This window comes from Hyperolius riggenbachi, chromosome 2, assembly GCF_040937935.1.
Source record: "Hyperolius riggenbachi isolate aHypRig1 chromosome 2, aHypRig1.pri, whole genome shotgun sequence".
NCBI classification, from domain to species: domain Eukaryota; kingdom Metazoa; phylum Chordata; class Amphibia; order Anura; family Hyperoliidae; genus Hyperolius; species Hyperolius riggenbachi.
In genome coordinates this window covers 451,300,692-451,301,040 of record NC_090647.1, presented here as the reverse complement: position 1 = coordinate 451,301,040, position 349 = coordinate 451,300,692, and positions in this window count along the sequence as shown.

Sequence of the window (349 nt, the reverse complement as noted above, 5' to 3'; positions counted from 1 at the left end):
ACGCGCATCACTGGGCAGCACCTGTACACTACTGACCGACATGGCTGACCCAGAAGTAGCATCGGGGGGGGGGGGGGGGGGGGGGGGCTTTCGAAGATAACTGGGGAGAACTGCTTCCTACACATGCCTGTGTTTTTTGCTTTATTTACAGATGTAGTGTAATGAGTCCTGTTAATCAAGGACCAGGAAGCACCACTGATGATCATAATAAGAAGGTGCATGGGCGCTATTCCCTGTAACATCATTTATGAGCCGGTAAAGCTTAATTTTGTTTTGCACTGTTCAGCTGCCAACCTCTATGCTCAGAATACAGATAATACAAACCAATTATGCAAAAAACAGAGGTAGA